Source organism: Bos javanicus, chromosome 6, assembly GCF_032452875.1.
Source record: "Bos javanicus breed banteng chromosome 6, ARS-OSU_banteng_1.0, whole genome shotgun sequence".
Lineage (NCBI taxonomy): Eukaryota > Metazoa > Chordata > Mammalia > Artiodactyla > Bovidae > Bos > Bos javanicus.
In genome coordinates this window covers 10,483,411-10,502,300 of record NC_083873.1, presented here as the reverse complement: position 1 = coordinate 10,502,300, position 18,890 = coordinate 10,483,411, and the positions used below count along the sequence as shown (strand labels likewise).

At 37.5% G+C, this 18,890-nt stretch overlaps 1 long non-coding RNA gene across 1 annotated transcript in view; it reads right to left on the bottom strand.

Annotated features, from left to right (window-relative positions):
• Positions 1 to 18,890, bottom strand: part of LOC133249229 (uncharacterized) — a 330,813-nt gene that overhangs the window by 33,429 nt on the left and 278,494 nt on the right. The window lies entirely within an intron of this gene.

The following is an 18,890-nucleotide window of genomic DNA, read 5'->3' as shown; positions in this document are numbered from 1 at the left end:
TTTAGTTTTCTGAATATATTTAAATTGCTGCAGACCAACTACCTTGTGTTCAAGTCTGCTTTCAATTTAGCCACATGTGATGACAGTAAAACCAAATAATTTTATACTCTTTATAGATGATATATTTGCTATCTCTACTTCTTCAGAAATGATCAATAATATAAACTCCATCAGGGAAGATCAGTATTTTATTCCTCCTCTCTATACCCAGAGCTTAAAATGAAGCTTCACATCTAATTGGTATTTAACACGTGTTTTCTGAATGAATGCACACGGGATACTGCCATTCATTTATTGCTCCTTTGTGCCAAGTTCTCTTCTAGGGGCTGGGATAGAGCAGTCAAAAGTTACATGGACTCTTCCTGTCATGGCTTTTACATTTTTAAAGAGATAGAGAAGAAACAAATTTCATGGAGATTCTCACTTAATATATTACTAGGAGACTAACCCTCATTAACACTACAATAAAGATTAAAGAAGTATAAAGGGGTAGACAGTGAAAATAGATTAATTTCCATAACATATAAAATAATTTTATTAAATATTTTAATTACACTGTACATCTCCAGGTGAAACAATATATAATGTAGCATTTCATCATGAATGGTTTTTATTTTTGCTTTCAAAGAACTTTTTTAACTGGTGTTTCATAGAACATACGTTAGAAATGTCACCACAGTCATCTTTATGAATTGTACCCTATAAGAGAAAGCATCTCTTTCTTAAAAACTGTCACTATAAATATTCCATTGCAATATTACTAAAAATGTGAAAGTCGCTTAGTCCTGTCAGGCTCTGCGAATTCTCCAAGCCAGAATACTGGAGTGGGTAGCCTTTTCCTTCTCTAGGGGATCTTCCCAACCCAGGGACTGAACCCAGGTCTACCCTCATTACAGGTGGATTCTTTACCAGCTGAACCACAAGGAAAGTCGAAGATTACTGGCATGGTTAGCCTATCCCTTCTCCAGCATATCTTCCCGACCCAGGAATCAAACTGGGGTCTCCTGCATTGCAGGCGGATTCTTTACCAACTGAGCTATCAGGGAAGCCCCCAATATTATTGAACTGATTTTTGCTTATTATTACTTATAGTGTTATTTATCATTACTTATTATTTATTATTATTTTATAAATTACTATACTGAGATTTATTAAAGGCTTTACAAAAATTACAATATTTTAGGCACTGCACTCAATACTAGTAGTGCAATATTAAATAACATATACTCTCCTAAAAGAGTTCAGTCTTTACTAACATTTTCTCAGAATTGAAAATTCAGTATGGTTTAGAAAGTAAAATCTCTATGTAGTCAAAACACAAAAACAAGGTTCCATTTCTTCTAATGACTAAGTTCCTACAGAACTGTTTTCTCTGAGGAAAACAATTATAAAATCCAGACATAAGGAAAACCTGGAGGATCCAGAGAGTAAAACACAGCAAACAAATTCTTGTTGAGTATACACTCTCAGAGAAGCAAATCTTATTCAGTGAGTTCTTGCTTTCACAGTTTTTAGCCTTTTGCCAGTCACACTCTAGTGTGACATCTGGGGTGTTTGTACTGGTGGAAAATATGCAGTTATTCGTGCCTGAGGAAACAGAAACTTGAACTGAGAGAAACTTTTGGGTAAGTAGGTAGGGAATGTCAGGTAGAAAAAAGCCATAGAAAAGATCCCCAAATTCTCTCTACCCACATTTTGGCGAATACGAAGGAAGCATATGTTAAGCAGAGTCAAAGCAGCTCTGAATGAAAACTACCATATCTGACAAGACTGAAATATTTGATCCTAAAATCGATTTTGGAGGGTGATATCAGCAAGATGGAGAAATAGGAAGCCCTACCTCTCACTTCCACTAAAACAATGACACTGATACTAAAGCACCTTGAAGAGAAATTCAGTATACAGCTAAGGAGCAGAGCTCTGGAGGAGCACAGAGCAGTCAAATTTCAATGGGTGAAAAGAACTACTGCACTTTCTCCCTGACAGTCCCTGCCTCAAATCTGCTTTAGTTCTGAGAAAAGGTTGCTCTGTGATGTGATCTGTGGGGAACATGAGATTTTGGACTGAGCTCCTGGCCTCTCGGGGCATCCTGTATGAGGTCAGGTTCTACGTCACCTTATCTGGAGTCCTGAGTGACCTGCACTCCAGGTCACCACTCTTATGGACAGGGAGGAACAAAGGGAAGAGAATTCCCCAACAGCCAAGCATGGCTCTGTGAGACTGGGAATAGGTACAGAACAGAGGTTATTTTTCTTCAGTTAGAGCTAGAAGGAGTTGAAGAGCCTTATCCCAGCTTTTTAGAGCACTCTCCATGAAGCCAATTTTTTCTTGCTTCATACCAAACAATGAACAACCTACAGAACACAGTCGCCTGGAAGTTAGCTATGAAGACAAGGTGCAAACATCCACTCTGCTCTGTATCACTGGGATAAAAGCACAGAGCTGAGACTTTTCCTATGTAAAATTAAAAAAATATATATATATAGAGAGATAGGTATATGAATATTTACTCAACATCACTAATCATCATGAAAATGCAAATTAAAACCACAATGAAATATCACCTCTACCTCTTAGAAGATTATCATAAAAAAATAAAAGATACAATTGTTGGTGAAGATATGATCAAAAGGAACCCTATTGCACTGTTGGTGGATTTGAAAACTGTAACAGCAATTATGGAAAACATTATGGAATTTCCTAAAAAATGAACAATATGACCCATCAACGTACTTCTAAATAGACACTAAGTGGAAAGGAAATAAAATCAGTATATCAAAGAGATATATACACTCTCAAGTTCATTACTGCATTATTTACATTAACCAAGATATGAAACCATGCATTCAGAGAAAGAATTGTAAATAAGAAACATTTTATTGCATTATTTCTTTTAATAGAGTTTAATACAGGTCAAATATCCATCACAGGTAAATTAAAAGACAGTGTTATATCTTCACAATGTTCCTGTGTTTATCAATTTACAGAGTAGAGTATTCATGAACTAAACATGGATAATCATCAAAAACTGATAAGTGAAATACCAGAAGTACATACTGCATAATTTGATGCATATAAAATCTAGGAAAGGAAAATCAGTAATTGAAATAGAACTGTGGTTACCATGGCAGAAATCTCCGGGTGGAGCTCAACTTAAAAAGCATAGGAGAAAATTAAAGTTGATGTAAATGTTCTATATTTTGATTGTCATGGTGTTTACATGACTGTAGAAATGCCAAAATACATTAAACTCTATATTTAAAATAGGTGAGTTTTATTTTATACAAATTACACATCAGTAAAACCAAGGGAAATACAACAGCTGCTTAAGCAGAATGTAAACACAGAGAAGGCAAGAAATATGTTTAATTTAAACCTTAATCCTATAAACTCAAAACCTTATAATCCTCAAACCTTAAACCTCAAAACCTATCAAATGTATACCTATCAAATATATTCCACGTATATCAAATATATATGTGGAAAATTCTTAAAGAGATGCGAATAACAGACCACCTTACCTGCCTCCTAAGAAATCTGTATACAGGTCAAGAAGCAACAGTTAGAAGTGGACATGGAACAACAGGCTGGTTCCAAGTTGGGAAAGGAGTATGTCAAGGCTGTATATTGTCACCCTGATTATTTAACTTATATGCAGAGTACATCAGGAGAAATGCCAGGCTAAATGAACCACAAGCTGAAATCAAGATTACCGGGAGAAATATCAATAACCTCAGATATGCAGATGACACTATTCTTATGGCAGAAAGTGAAGAGGAACAAAAGAGCCTCTTGATGAAAGTGAAAGAGGAGAGTGAAAAAGTTGGCTTAAAGCTCAACATTCAGAAAACGAAGATCATGGCATCTGGTCCCATCACTTCATGGGAAATAGATGGGGAAACAGTGGAAACAGTGTCAGACTTTATTTTTCTGGGCTCCAGAATCACTGCAGATGGTGACTGCAGCCATGAAATTAAGAGACGCTTACTCCTTGGAAGAAAAGTTATGACCAACCTAGACAGCATATTCAAAAGCAGAGACATTACTTTGCCAACAAAGGTCTGTCTAGTCAAGGCTATGTTTTTTCCAGTGGTCATGTATGGATGTGAGCTTTGGACTGTGAAGAAAGCTGAGCACTGAAGAATTGACTCTTGCTCCTTGGAAGAAAAACTATGACCAACCTATACAGCTTATAAAGAACATAGACATTACTTTGTCAACAATGTCCAGTTAGTCAAAGCTATGGTGTTTCCAAGAATCATGTATGGATGTGAGAGTTAGACATCCAACTCTCATAAAGAAAGCTGAGAGCTGAAGAATTGAAGCTTTTGAACTGTGGTGTTAGAGAAGATGCTTTAGTGTCCCTTGGATTGCAGGGAAATCCAACCAGTCCATCCAAAAGAAATCAGTCCTGAATTTTCATTGGAAGGACTGATGCTAAAGCTGAAACTCCAATACTTTGGCCACCTGATGTGAACTGACTCATTGGGAAAAACCATGATGCTGGGAAAGATTTAAGGCAGGAGGAGAAGAGGACAAAAGAGGATGAGATGGTTGGATGGCAGCACCAACTTGATGGACATGAGTTTGACTAAGCTCCAGGAGTTGGTCATGGACTGGGAAGCCTGGTCTGCTGCAGTCCATCGAGTCACAAAGAGTTGGACACTGAACTGAATTTGATAATAGATTCTTACAGTTTGTCATTTTAACTTTTTGCCTTGTGACTCTTCTTAGATTCAATGGTTTCAGTTCAGTTCAGTTCAGTCGCTCAGTCGTGTCCGACTCTTTGCGACCCCATTAATTGCAGCATGCCAGGCTTCCCTGTCCATCACCAACTCCTGGAGTTCACTCAAACTCACGTCCATTGAGTCGGCGATGTCATCCAGCCATCTCCTTCTCTGTTGTCCCCTTCTCCTGCCCCTGATCCGTCCCAGCATCAGAGTCTTTTCCAATGAGTCAACTCTTTGCATGAGGTGGACAAAGTACCGGAGTTTCATCTTTAGCATCATTCCTTCCAATGAACACCCAGGACTAATTTCCTTTAGAATGGACTGGTTGGATCTCCTTGCAGTCCAAGGGACTCTCAAGAGCCTTCTGCAACACCACAGTTCAAAAGCATAAAATCTCCAGTGCTCAGCTTTCTTCACAGTCCAATTCTTACATCCATACATGGCTACTGGAAAAACTGTAGCCTTGACTAGACAGACCTTTGTTGGCACAGAAATGTCTTTGCTTTTGAATATGCTATCTAGGCTGGTCATAACTTTCATTGGTTTACTGATTTGTAAATGAAGGAGTGAAATAATAGTTCACCGCAATCATGGTGGAAACAGACTGCCACAATAGAACAACAACAATCAAAAGCACTTTTTTTTTTAAACTGTGCTTATTTCTCCCTAATCCCTTGCTTTTTTTTCAGGACTTATTCTTTCCCCAACCACAGTAAATCAAAGCCAATGATTCAAAGAAAACACAAATCTTAGTGTAATAAAAAGTCTGACTTGTAGAAGAAATATTTCATCTTTAAGTGTCTGAAAGGGAGAGGAAAGAGAGAAGCAAGGTGCTTTGATACACTGTGGAAGAGAAGTATTTAGTTTAATTAAGCCAGCTACCACAGAGTACCTCAGAGACTGGGGAGGAGCTGTGAGGATAAAGTACCACTGAGCACGCATGCACCTCTTGTTTCATTTGTGGGCTGCCTATACTGTTACAGTGAAAGACATTTCTAAGCACAGCCCCTGCCCTGTTGCAAACCAAAGGAACACAGGGGCTTTGCACACCCTGTGTGGTGGTGGCCTGAAAGGAAAGCCTTATCCACGGCCCAGGGGAGAAATCAACAGAACCACAGGAGAAACTTCTCATGAACATGGGCAGTGTATGCCATGTACGACTGTTATTCTTCTTACAGGAATAAAGAAGAGCCTCTCCAGTCTAATCAGATCCACTTAATGTAGTTGCCCAGAAACAATGAGATTCATGCCCAAAGAGGCAAGTTGAAGTACTTGGTTTGACATCCAGATGCCTCTTTACAATGAATCAACACTAGTCATCTTGTGACTTTATCAGGAGAAAAAAAAAAATCTTTTCCCCATTATATCCATATGCTACTCAGAAATTTCTTGCCTATCCAAAATTATTTTTGAACATTTCAGCTTCCCCAGCAATAATTTGGCAGGGTTAACAACCTCCGCCTAAGTCATTGCTGAAAAAGAACAATTCATCGTTGCTGTGTTGGACATCATTTTAATTTGTTTGCCACTGTTCTTTCTCTGTTTTCCACATCTATGCCTTGGTGAATTCAGCTGTGTGTTGGTGCATCCTGATAGTATTTCTCTTGCCTTCATTTAAAAAGAAAAATACCAGCTGTTCAGATGCTGTGCTTTACATCTGTCTTCTTATCCTGCTCTGCTCTCTAAATTCTCAATTCCATCAAGATCATTACTATTCTTTCCAATCACTCTGGATCACAATTTTAGCATTACTTTTACTCCTATTACTGCTTCACTTCCAATCAGATTATTATAAAATTTTTTTTGTTATTGGATTCATTTTTTTTCTATTTGACATGTTAGAACAAGATTCTCCAATCTCTCTTTCTTCATTTGCCAGAAAGATAACTTTTATACTGTTTCCAGATTAACATTCTATTTAACATCGCTTTCAGCACTTATTCCCTTGGTTAGAAACTTTTGCTCCTCTGAATTGTCCGGCAAATTGGATAAAAATGGCTTGACCTCGCACATAATTTTTTTCTTGCTGTCCTTCACCCCGCTTCCCATGCTTGTTTGTATTTCTAAATGTATAATCCTTTCTTGACTGTGAAGTCTTACCTAAGAGAGATGTGTCTTCTCACCATATACATACTTAAGTCACAGATTTTGTTTTCATGGTGATATATAGCAAGTCTCCTCATTTGTGGGGTTTGTGTTCTGTAAATTTGCTGTGAACACTGAATAGTGGAGCATTACCCCCAGGAGAAATCATATATCCATATCTATATACCTATATCTGTACATTCTTATCTCACACAGATTATAATCTTAAATCCTAAAAATAATTCGTCCTGGTAGTATATTTATATATATAGTTTTACAAAAGAGGAAACAAGGTTTAGATGCTTTATGTGACTTGCCTAAGGCCAAGTCTTAGGTTCTTGGCCTTCTAAGGCCAAGAAGGCCAAGAGTTTCTTGTACTCCACTGCCCCCAGCATTTCCACCCTCTACTCATTTCTGTATGAGAGCAGAAATAATTGCTTTGTGTGGCCTCTCTGCTGAGAGCATGAGTTTAGTAGTAGTGATAGTCACTGTCGTGTCCAGCTCTTTGTGATCCCATGGACTGTAGCCCGCCAGACTCCTCTGTCCATGGGATTCTCCAGGCAAGAATACTGGAGTGGATTGCCATTCCCTTCTCCAGAGGATCTTCCCCACTCAGGGGTTGAACCCGGGTCTCCTGCACTTCAGGCAGATTCTTTACCATTTGAGTTACAGGGAAGACACTTACATGAGTTTAGGGTGACCAAAAACTTTTGCTACTCTACATATACCTGCAAATGTCCTTGAAAACACTGTGAATATTAATTTTAGGGTTACAAATACCTTGCTTATAGTAGGAATTCATTAATAATGATAATCAACTGAATATGTCTCTTCTGTGAGCTCATAATTTAATATCTGCAGCAGCAGAAAAAATATGAATTCTCTCTAATTCTTTTGTGTTTTTATCTCACCACATTTTTTAGCAATTAATTTAAGATAACAACCATATAATTGTGTGTGTGTGTGTGTCTAAAAGAGCTCTAAACAGTGGGAAGAACACAATAGATACATCTATTAAGCACCACTATATAACCAGTTGTCCACTGTTGTTATAAGCCTTTTCAAAATGCTCATTGGCCAGACTTCAATACAAAACTATTCATCTTGTAGTCATAGACTGTAATTCTTAGGGTGGCTCTTGTAGAAGTTTTAATCTAAAACCTCTGCAGATGACTTTTATGACGTTTGTGTTAGCAATAATAATGACTTCAACTGTTTAATGTATATCTACTCTTTGACTGAGGTATTATCCACAGTACTTTATATATAGTAGATTTTTTAAACTCCCATCAATGTGACCTAAGTCCTTTCCTGTTTTCTATGTCAAATACTTGGAAAAGGAAGAGCAGGCTACTACTGCAGGTTTTCTTAATTGTAGAAAACATCTTAAGTGCATGTCTTTGTATACAGATATCTCAAAATCCTCTGCTTATAAACTCTGTGAAACTCAACAATGTGTTGTTAACAAAAGTCTTTTAATACAATAAAGGTATTCTGAATAACTTTTAAGATTAAATTTGAATGTGCTGATTGAACAAAATCAAGTCTCCAAGGGATATATGGTTTTAGCTTGCAGATATAGAATGCTTGAAAGAGTGTCACTGTGTTGCTCCACATAACAAGGAAAAAGATGCACACACTTCCCCTGAAGTCATTAGACAACTGAAGTCACAAGCAAAAAAAAAAATTTTAAAAAACCAAACTTTAATTTTGGAGAAATATAAGCACCTGCAGGGAGAATAAAAAACTTGAGAATCTGCTACCTGGAACAGATTTACTGGATGTTACACAAGTAGTGTTCAGCTAGAAATGGTTTTTGTTGTTGTTCAATCACTCAGTCACGTCTGACTCTGTGACTCCATGACTGCCACACGCCAGGCTTCCCTGTCCTTCACTACTCCCTGGAGTTTGCTCAAACTCTGTCCAGTGAGTCAGTGATGCCATTGAACCACCTCATCCTCTGTGATCCCCTTCTCCTTCTGAGCTCAATTTTTCCCAGCATCAGGGTCTTTTCCAATAAGTCAGCTCTTCACATCAGGTGGCCAAAGTATTGGAGCTTCAGCTTCAGCACCAGTCCTTCCAGTGAATATTCAGGACTGATCTCCTTTAGGATGGACTGGTTTGATTTCCTTGCAGTCCAAGGGACTCTCAAGAGTCTTCTCCAACACCACAGTTCAAAAGCATCAATTCTTCAGTGCTCAGCCTTCTTTATGGCACAACTCTCACATCCATACATGACCACTTGTAAAACCACAACTTTGACTATATGGACCCTTGTCAGCAAAGTGATGTCCTTGGTTTTTAATACGCTATTTAGGTTTGTCATAGCTTTTCTTCCAAGGAGCAAGCATCTCTTAATTTCATGGCTGTAGTCACCATCCACAGTGATTTGGGAATCCAGGAAAATAAAGTCTGTCACTCTTTCCTCATCTATTTGCCATGAAGTGATAGGATTGGACGTCATGATCTTAGTTTTTTGAATGCTGAGTTTTAAGCCAAGGTTTTCACTCTCCTCTTTCATCTTCAACAAGAAACGTTTTTAAAAACTGCTAAAGACTGATTGTGGACTAGCTGGGTACATGAAGCTCCTGGGAATCACAGAAATAGGTAAATTTTCACTGTCTTAAAAACTTTTCTTCAAGAACCCCAAGGGATTCACAGGAAATATTGGTGAGAGTCTTGAAGAAGTTTTCCCTGTGGTGCTGTGGACAGAAATAACAGCTACTGCCAAAATAAGCCTAGATCCATTTTCCTTTTTTTCCCATATGGAACAGCAGACTTTGCTTATAGGGAGAATGCCAAGGGAGAAAGTAGCCTGGGACACTGGTGGATACCCACTGGATTGGGGAGCAGAATAGCAGAGAACACTGAAAATATGTCTTTATCTATCTTCTCTACCCTAGAAAACAAAGAGTTTACAGTGCAGGGAAAATGGAAACAAAATAATAAGTTGGAACAAAGTATAAACCCATTGCAGCAGGAGGGAGAATAGGAATTAAACAAAACAGAGAGAGAAGGAAGCAAGGAAGGAAGCGAGGAAGGCTGAAAACATTATACTTGAAGGGTCAGGTTTATCCTCTACGCCCAGGGTTACTTCTGGAGAATGGATAGAAACACTGCTGCTGCTGCTGCTAAGTCGCTTCAATCGTGTCCAACTCTGTGCGACCCCTTGGACGGCAGCCCACCAGGCTCCCTCGTCCCTGGGATTCTCCAGGCAAGAACGCTGGAGTGGGTTGCCATTTCCTTCTCCAATGCATGAAAGTGGAAAGTGAAAGTGAAGTTGCTCAGTCGTGTCTGACGCTCAGCGACCCCATGGACTGCAGCCTACCAGGCTCCTCCATCCATGGGATTTTCCAGGCAGGAGTACTGGAGTGGGGTGCCATTGCACTGGTGAAGTCTAAAAGTCACAATGCCTTCTTAGGACTGAGGCTTACTCCGAATATCAGAGACTGACTTCCCTACCTCATATCTGTCACCATGCGAAGAAGCATCAAGTAAAAACAAAAGCAGAATACATTTGGGGAAGCTGCAAGTGATGGAGTTTCTCTGTTTAGAACAACAAAGGGAAAATCTAGAATCAGATGAGATGTAAAGTCAATTAAGCAACAAAACATTTAATCCCAGCTCAATTTCTGACTACATGAACACAAAAACCCCACCAAAGGCTAATCAGGAGGACAGCATACTCATCTTTAAAATAAATAATATTTATTTTAGTTTCTATCTATCCCATACAATACGGCTGCATTTCAACTAAAATTTATATGATGTAAAAAAAAAGTAAGAAAATCACAGTCAGAAAATAAAAAAGAATAAAAAGACCCAGACTCAGATATTACAAAGATATTAGAACTATGAGACAGAGAGTTTAAATTAAGTAAATACATATATAAAGGCTACAATGGACATGGAAGACAGCATGCAAGATCAGACAGGTAATTTCAGCTGAGGAAAAATCATTAGAAATATCAAAAAGAAATGTTAGAAATCAGAGACATATTAACATACCTTTGATGAGCTCATCAGTAGGTTCAAATAAGGAATCAGTAAGTTGAAAAATAGGTTATTAGAAATTATTCAGTCTGAAATGCAAAAAGAAATGGGGTGGGCAGAGGTATAGTGCATCCAACAACTGTGTGACCATAGCAAGAGGTCAACAGACAAACTGAAATCTCAGAAAAATAAAAGAGATAAATGGGGAGAATAAATGTGAAGAAATAATGGCTAACAGTTTTCTTAGTGACAGATACCTATTTATAAAACCAACAAGCTCAAGAGAACATCAAGCAGAATCAGAAGAAACAAACAAAAACTCTAAACCAATGCATATCATTCTAATTAACATAAAATACATATTACCTAAAAAGGAGTAAGTGTAACAACTATAGAAATACATATTACCTAAAAAGGAGTAAGTAACAGCTATAGAAAACTTATTAGAAACTATGCAAGCAGAAAGATGAGTGATACCATTAAAGTACAAACAATATTCAAAACAGCTCTTAGAACTGAGTATCCCAATACCCAGTGGAAATATTGGTCAGAAATGGGGTTTTTGAAGACCTGTTCTATAAGAAATATTAAAATAATATCTTCAGATAGAAATGATACAATGTGGTCAGAAAGATTGATCTACATAGAGAAATGAAGAGTACCAAACATGGAATAAATAAAGGTTAAACATCATTTTTCCTTATTTTTTGTTACTGTAAAAGATAGCTGATTGGTTAAAGCAATAAGACAAACAGTGCAGCGTGTGTATGTAATGTATACGAGGCTGAAATATATGAATTCCATAGCACAAGGGATGGAAGGTAGGAATACCAATTTTTGTAAAGTTTTTCAGGAAATAGAAGAGAGAATACTTTCTTGCTTATTTTATGAGGTCTGCACTGTTCTAGTAGCAAACACATTACCATAACAGAGAATTAAAGACCAATATCACTTATGAATGTAAAAGCAAAAGCCCTTGACAAAATATTAGCAATTTGAATCCAGCAATATATTAAGAAGATAATATAGCACAACAAGTTGGAGTTCACTCAGATAATGCAAAGTTGACTCAATATTTGAAAATCAGTTGATGTTATTTCACTATGTTATCAAACCAAATAAGAAACTCATAGTTTCATCAGTTAATACAAAAGTAAGCTTCAATAAAATTCAAGATTTATTTATGATAAAAAATTCTCTTCTAAGTTTGAATAGATGATAAATCTTGTAACCTAGTAAAAGACATCTACAAGAAAACATAAAAAGACAAAAAGGATGGTGAGAAACGAGATGTTTTCTCCCTAAGATCAAGAGCAAGGCAGAAACACTTGTGGCATTTCAACTTTACTAGAAATATTGGTAATTTTAATAAATCAAGAAAAAGAAATGAAATGCCCACTTGGAGAGGTAGAAATAAAACTACTTCCCCCTTCATGGAAGTCATAACTATCTGTGTAGGAACCTCCCCCCAAATCTATAAACTTTAAGAATAAACTGTATATTTAAATAGTCTCAAAGTATCATTTTAAAAATATTCATTACTATTTGTGGTGGTTTTACCATATACTTACAGATATTCTATATTTTTATCCTCCAGGAGGTAGAGCTTAATTACCTCTCCTTGAATATATGCCGGACTTAGTGACTTGCTCCCAATGAATCAAATATGAAAACTGAAATATAGTTACTTTAAAGTAGAGAAACCTGAAGGACACAACCTTACTCAAGAGATGAAGATTAATATCATCAGCAATAAACTGCTGATATCATGTATCCTCTACCATAATTTAAGAGAAAGGGCACATCTTTCTGAGTATTTCAAATTGAATATGAGGGATATTCCACAAAATACCTAACTAATATTCTATAAAAGTGTCAGGGTCAGGGAAAAAAAGGAAAGACAGAGATACTTTCACAGATTAAGACTATGGAGATGTGATGACTGAAAACAATGTCGTATCCTAGATTGAATTCTAGGATGTAAAGAAGATATTTGTAAAAAAAATCTGTTATAAGACTCAAGTCTGAGGTTTGGTTAGTAGTACTGCAGAAGCATAAATGCTAGTTGTATTAAATATAAAATAATTGTGTATGATGTGAATGGAGCTTCCATGGTGACTCAGTGGTAATGAATCCACCTGCCAATGCAGGAGATGCAGTTCAATCCCTGGGTTGGGAAGATACCCTGGAAAAGGAAATGGCAATCCATTTCAAATATTTTCCCTGGGAAATCCCATGAACAGAAGAGCCTGGCAGGCTACAGTTCCAAGGGTCACAAAGAGTTGAACACAACTTAGTGAATGAACAACAACAACATACTGTGAATATTAAGAGAAACTGGGGGAAGGGTATACAGGAACACTGTACTGCACTTTAGTCTCTAAATCTAAAATTATTTCCCCAAAAAGTTTTTAGAAAGTCATGGAAAAGGAAAATGTACATCATGTCTTCACTAATAATCATGGCTAAATTCATGAATTCTCCATATCCACCACAGTTCAGGAACTCATCAGAAGCAATTAATACACTGGTATTCTAGCATTCAGGTGACTATAATGAACAAATAAAGAAACTTTTGACTTTAAGGCCCCAAAATCAAGGTATGATTACCTTATGCCTGTTTAGAAGAGAGCAGAAATTTATTTAAATAGCAAAAATAATTAAGTTGTAGTAGTAGAATCAAAAGACTATTACTGAGTCCTATACAATTTTGAGTTTTAAAAATCATTTTTATAAAAAGTTTTTATGTCAGTGTACCTAATTAACTTGTATATAATTTCAATACTGGAGTAATTTTGGAAATCACTTAAATGTCTTAGGTATAACAAAAATCTGAGACTCTGTGCCCTGACTTCTGTGCCCAGACTTCTGATTAATAGTCTAAATTTTTTTCTATTTTTTTTTACATTATATCATTTAGTGACAACTTTACATAGTGATTCCAATTACAAACTACTTCAGTAAAACAGACTAGTTCAGTTCCATATTCCATCCTACACATGATGAATAAAGTTGTACATGTTTCTTAGCATATTTTGATTACTTTTTTCATTTATTATTAGATGATAATGATGAAGAAGATGAGGATATTTTCTCCACAGAGATAGAAAATTGAATGATAAAACATGTAAATCACTTAGAAGAATACATTGCATGAAGTTTAGTTGCCATCATTAAGTAATATTCCCAAATGCTATGTACTGAACTGTGTTCCCCTACAATCCATATGTTGAACTCCTGACTCCCACTGTGACTGTATTTGGAGAGAGGACCTAAAGGAGATATTTAAAGTTAAATAAAGTCATAAGCACGGGACTCTGAACTGATAGGAATAGCATCCTTCTAAGAAGAGACACAAGAATGTTTGCTCACTCTTTCCCTCTCCACATGCACTCGCCAGGAAAAGCCATCAGAGGATCCAGAAAGAAGGTGGCTGTCTGCAGGCTAGGGATAAAAGCCTCATCAGGAACTGAACCATGCTCGAACCTTGGTCTTGGACTTCCCAGCCTTCAGAACCACGAGAAAACAAATTTCTGTTGTTTAAACCACACACTCCATGGTGTTTTATTAAGGCATTCCAGCCAGATGCACTAAAGATACTAATTAGTCTCCAGGAAATGCTTCTTGACATTCCCACACTGTTTATGTTCTATCTTTGATTTGATCCCAAACATTGTGATGAGTGTATCATTATGAAAAGCATAATGACTAAATGTGCTCATGGATAACATTCAACCCAGTAGTATCAACTAAAAAAAAATAGGACGGTAGTCTGCCAGGCTCCTCTGTCAATGGGATTCTCCAGGCAAGAACACTGGAGTGGGTTTACCGTTCCCTTCTCCAGGGGATCTTCCTGACCCAGGGATTGAATCTGGGTCTTTCTCATTGCAGGTGGATTCTTTACCATCTGAGCCACCAGGGAATCCCTTCTATAGGCCACCTATTATAATTACTGCATTTCTGCAGCAGTCATAATTTTTCACATTGTTACATAGAGCTTCCCTGGTGACTCAGTGGTAAAGAATCCTGGCAATGTAGGAGACTCAGGAGACTCTGGGTTGAGTCATGTGCTAGGCAGATCCCCTGGAAAAGGCAATGACAAACCACTCCAGTATTCTTGCCTGTGAAGTCACATGGATAGAGGAGCCTGGTGGAATACAGCCCATGGGAGACACAAAACAGTTGGACAAAACTTAGCAACTAAACAACAACCTGTGCTTGAAGAGCAAATTCAATCACTTACAATAATTCTCAATTTTTAAAGATTTGTAGTTTTCTATTTGTTACTTCAGTGTGATTTGCATATTAAAATACTATTTTTGTTTTGAATTCAGTATTATTTTAAACATTAAAATTTTCTCAGTTGAACTTTTATGCAAATTTACAGGATAAAACTATTCAATGATAAAAACAGCAATACATTTAGAAGTTGGGACAGTTTTGCTTGCTTTCTTTGGTGCATAAATAAGTAATAGTTTGTTACAGTATAAACTCATTTCAATTATATGCAATCCAATAGTCTTCTCCAGCACTGCAATTCAAAAGCATCAATTCTCAGGCACTCAGCCTTCTTTATTGTCCAACTCTTACATCAATACAAGACTACTGGAAAAATCGCAGCTTTGACCATATGCACCTTTGTCGGCAAAGTGATGTCTCAGCTTTTTAATACGTTGTCTAGGTTTGTCATAGATTTTCTTCCAAGGAGCAAGCATCTTTTAATTTCGTGACTATAGGCAACATTCACATTGATTTTCGAGCCCAAGAAAATGAAACCTGAAAGCAGGTAAGTGGTGTCCAATATACTACTGGGGAAGAGCAAAGAAATATCTACAGAAAGAATGAGGAGCCTGAGCCAAAGCGGAAATGATGCCAGTGTTTTGCATATCTAAATATCTGATCATCTGTTCTCTGTAACTCTTCAAGAGAAAGTGTTTGTTTTAAAATGTTTCTTTATTATGAGATTAAAAATAAAATTAGTAATACATTAATAAGCACAATATTAAATCTAAGTCATGTTTTACTATTTCTGCATAGCATGTTTAGAATAAATGTATCATCCAACACAGAAGTAATTTTCTTTTTAATAAAGCATGAACTTTGGGCCTGGTCTATGATCTATGTTTTCCTCATGAACATGTCTGGCATAACCCACGTGGAATGTTAATCCAGCTGAATTTATTGGACATTTTGGTGAATGGAATAACTCAGGGATCTGCATTAATCAGGTGATTCTGAAGAAAAAAAACATTAAGACAAGATATATCCATTTATTCATTTTATCAAGTCTTTGTTAAGAACTTTATATACAATTTGCTGTTCTTGGTTATAAGGACAGAGCAGTAAAAACAAAGTTCTATCTTAATGGGCAATACCTCTGATAATTCAATGTTAATAAGGTTTAAATATATAAGGCTTCCTTATATTATATGGAGGAATAATGCATTAATAAAGACAATCATATAAATTAATTTTTAGTTACTTGGCTAAAGGTAAGATGGTAATATAAGTCTACAAAAAGACAAATCGAGAGAAAATCCTAATTACCAGAGTGGAACAAAATCCATATGTAGCTCATGGTACATTTCATTTTTGTCTCACTAAAACTGACTCACCAGAATTCTACATAAAAGGGGGAAATTAATTAGTGCTATTTGATATGCAGATGACATCACACTTATGGAAGAAAGTGAAGAGGAACTAAAGAGCCTCTTGATAAAAATGAAAGTGGAGAGTGAAAAAGTTGGCTTAAAGATCAACATTCAGAAAACGAAGATCATGGCATCTGGTCCCATCACTTCATGGGAAATAGATGGGGAAACAGTGGAAACAGTGTCAGACTTTATTTTTTGGGGCTCCAAAATCACTGCAGATGGTGACTGCAGCCATGAAATTAAAAGACGCTTACTCCTTGGAAGAAAAGTTATGACCAACCTAGATAGCATATTCAAAAGCAGAGACATTACTTTGCCAACAAATGTCCGTCTTAGCAAGGCTATGGTTTTTCCTATGGTCATGTATGGATGTGAGAGTTGGACTGTGAAGAAGGCTGAGTGCCGAAGAATTGATGCTTTTGAACTGTGGTGTTGGAGAAGACTCTTGAGAGTCCCTTGGACTGCAAGGAGATCCAACCAGTCCATTCTGAAGGAGATCAGCCCTGGGATTTCTTTGGAAGGAATGATGCTAAAGCTGAATCTCCAATACTTTGGCCGCCTCATGTGAAGAGTTGACTCATTGGAAAAGACTCTGATGCTGGGAGGGATTGGGGGCAAGAGGAGAAGGGGACGACAGAGAATAGATGGCTGGATGGCATCACTGACTTGATGGATGTGAGTCTGAGTGAACTCCAGGAGTTGGTGATGGACAGGGAGGCCTGGCATGCTGCGATTCATGGGGTCACAAAGAGTCGGACATGACTGAGTGACTGAACTGAACTGAATATGCTTATTTTTAATTTCAGTAGAAGCCCATTAAGGTTATATTTTTCTTCTCATCTTTTTCAACATCAGTATCATCACTTTGCATCATTACCATTTACAGTGTCATTATCATCATCTTCATCAGCATTTTTATTGTTTTTCATTAAACATATATTGAATTTTACTGGGTGGTTAACATATTTTGTGCTAAAGGTACAGTAGAAAAGGTCTCCCTACAAATTCATCTCAATAAATAATTCCCCAATTCATCTTACTGATCAAAGCAGTTTTAATATATTTAAGATTCCTCATTATTATCATATCTTGTATCAAAAAGTGAAAGTGAAGTTGCTCAGTTGTGTCCAACTCTTTATGACCCTATGGACTTTAGACCACCAGGCTCATCCATTCATGGGATTTTCCAGGCAAGAATACTGGAGTGGGTTGCCATTTTTTTTCTCCAGGGTATCTCTCCAACCCAGGGACTGAACTTGCTTTTCCCTCATTACAGCCAGACTCTTTACCGTCTGAGCTGCTAGGGAATCCCAAAACAAGGCATCTTGCATCAAATCCATCAGCAAATTCTGTCTCTTTTGTTACCAAAATGAAACTGAACTTTCTTCTTTCTATAACCTGTCCTGCTGCTGCTGCTGCTGCTAAGTCACTTCAGTCGTGCCCGACTCTGTGTGACCCCATAGACAGCAGCCCACCAGGCTCCACCATTCCTGGTATTCTCCAGGAAAGAACACTGGAGTGGGTTGCCATTTCCTTCTCCAATGTACGAAAGTGAAAAGTGAAAGGGAAGTGAAAAGGAAGGGGTGCCATTGCCTTCTCCGTAACCTGTCCTACCCAAGTTCAAATGCCCATGACCTCTCCCCTGAACTATTGAAATACCTACCTTACTTTTCTGCTTCCACTCTTGTTTCCTACATGTCACCTTCACAGTAGTTGAATGCCTTTCTTAAAGTGTTAATCAGATAAGGTCCTATTCCTTTCTGGACTCACCAGAGTCATCTTCACCATATTGTATTAGGTATCTGCTGTTGTAAAAAAATGACTACATGCTTAGTAGCTGAAAACAGTGTGGATTTACTATGTCAATTTGGGAGTTCAGGTGTCTGAAACAGGTTTCACTGGGCTAATATCAAAGTGGGTGTACTTGTGTGCTTCTTGCGGAGGCTCTAGGGAAAAATCTGCTTCTTTGGCTTTTCCAGCTTCTAAAGGCTGATTTAGAAGCTTCTAAAAGCTTCTAGGGCTTCCCTTGTAGCTCAGTTGGTAAAGAATCTGCCTGCAATGCAGGAGACCCAGGTTTGATCCCTGGGTTGAAAATATCCCCTGGAGAAGGAAATGGCAACCCACTCCAGTATTCTTGCCTGGGGAAACCCGTAGACAGGGGAGCCTGGCAGGCTACTGCTCATTGGGTCGCAAAGAGTCTGGCACAACTTAACGATCAAACTACCACCAAAGGCTGCTCATATCCTTGGCTTATGTCCTCCTTGCATCTCCAAAGCCAGCAATGGCCAGTCAAGTCTTTTTCATGCTGCAGCACTCTCTGACCCTGACTCTTCTGCCTTCTTCTTCCATATTTAAAGACCATTGCCATTATGTTGATTCCACTCAGAAAATTCAGCTTGTGGTCATCTGACTAATAAACTTAATACTA